The sequence below is a fragment of the Fukomys damarensis genome, unplaced genomic scaffold (assembly GCF_012274545.1).
Source record: "Fukomys damarensis isolate Sample0158 unplaced genomic scaffold, DMR_v1.0_HiC HiC_scaffold_33, whole genome shotgun sequence".
Classification (NCBI taxonomy): domain Eukaryota; kingdom Metazoa; phylum Chordata; class Mammalia; order Rodentia; family Bathyergidae; genus Fukomys; species Fukomys damarensis.
Window position 1 is genome coordinate 4,760,615 of NW_022900945.1, and position 1,943 is coordinate 4,762,557.

Here is a 1,943-nt window from a genome sequence, read left to right on the forward strand (position 1 = left end):
ATAACCAAGCCACCGGCAGGGCAGTGGACCCCGGACCTTTCAGAGGTTCCACTTCCTGTGCGAGTGCCCTTCTCAGGGTGGCCTCGTTTATGTGCTTTTAGGACAAAAAGGCCAGGGAACGTGGTCACACAGGGAGGGCGCGACGGGAGCGCCTTTGGCCTGACTGTCGAGGTTACATACATGTGAAGGACTAGCGGGTTCTGTGCGGCTTTGTTTCCTCTTTCAACTCACAAATAATAATGAGGAGGAGGATTCGTGGGGCTGGTGGTGCACGCTGTCATGCCGACATGCTGGGAGGCTGAGGCAGGAGGATCGAAAGTTTGAGCCCAGCCTGGGCCACTTAGTGACTTAATGAGACCGTGTCTCGAAAATATCTCTGCAGATCCATATCTATCTCTAATGGGTTGAGGCTGTCAGTGCAAAGGCCCTGGGCTCACTCCCTGGTACTGCTGTGAATAACTAAGTACATAAACTCTGTGCTGTCAGGTGCATGGGGGACGTTAGGAATTCAGATGCTGCCCGGAGCCGGCTGTCTGTGTCCTCGGCTTCGAGCTGCCCCACAGGGAGGACCACACAAGAATATGGCACCAGGATGGAGCCCTTTGCACTGAGCAGCGGCTGCCTTCGGGGTTCATAAGGATAGGAAGGGAGTCGGGGGACAAGGCAGACCCAGAAGGGACACAGCATCGGGGAAACCTCAGCCAAGGCCTGTTTTTGTCACTTTTTTTTTTAGGTTTGGGAACTGAACCCAGGACTGACACAGAGCTAACATCCTCAGCCCTTTTTTGAAATTTTTTATTTTGAGATGGGGTTTTTGCTAAATTGCTCAGACTGGCTTTGCACTCTTCAACCCTCCTGCCTCAGCCTCCTGAGGAGCTGGGATTACAGGGTGAACCTCCACACCTGGCTTTGTGGATTCTTTTCATCATTTCTGGCCAGTATCTGAAAAATTTGCTTTTAGGTTTTTTGCTTATGAGAATTAAGAATGGAGCAGGGTGTGGTGGTACACCTCTGTAACTGCAGCATTTGGGAGGCTGAGGCAGGAGGATCCCTGTGAATTCAAGGCCAGCCTGGGCTACAGAGTGAGGCCTTGTCACCAGGGAAACAAAATTAAATAAGAAATGTCAATTTCTTCAGTTTTCCTGCTAGTACGTAGTAGGAATGGGAATAGTGCTGGGTTGTCTTGTGATAACTAACCCTTCCCTTCTTACACACCGCACAGTGATGTCACACCAGCCTGGACTTTCATCTGGATGTGAGAACAGCCCACACCCTCTGAACCTTCACAATGATTTTAAATTAATTCTTCCTTGCTATATCGTTTGCCTTGTCCCATACTGTCTTAAATCACTCTGGGATTAAAGAAAAATAAATAAAAGTAGCAACCTTTGGCTACTACGCTAAGTGTTAAGGGAAAGAACTCTAACTTAGTATATACTTTCAGAAGCACAAATTCTCAGATTATCCAGCCAGTGACAGTTACAAGACAATGATTGCGATAAAAGATGCCAATTTTATAGGATTTTACTTTCATACTGAGAATAATAAAGTCTGAATGGTTCTTGTGGTTTTGTTGTTGCTGTTTGTTTAGATCCTGTCTTACTATGCTGCCCATCCTGGTCTTAAATTCACTGCGTAGTTCTGGCTGGTCTCAAACTCAAGGCGACCCTCCTGCCTCAGCCTCCCGAGTGCTGGGATCAGAGGCGTGTCCACCACATCCCTCCTGCTGACATTGCAGTCCTTTTCCCACTCATATCCTAGGGTTTGGTTGGAGGCCACAGGATGCTCGGAGCTTCCCAAAGCCCAGAAAGCCGCTCTTTGGGGTGGGCCAGGGAGCAGTAACAGCGGCAGGCGCATGCGTGATTAAGGCCCTGGGAGCCCAGAGTCCACGCTCCCTGCAGCATCAGCCCAGCGCCCCGCACCCCGCACCCCCCTGCGCTCTG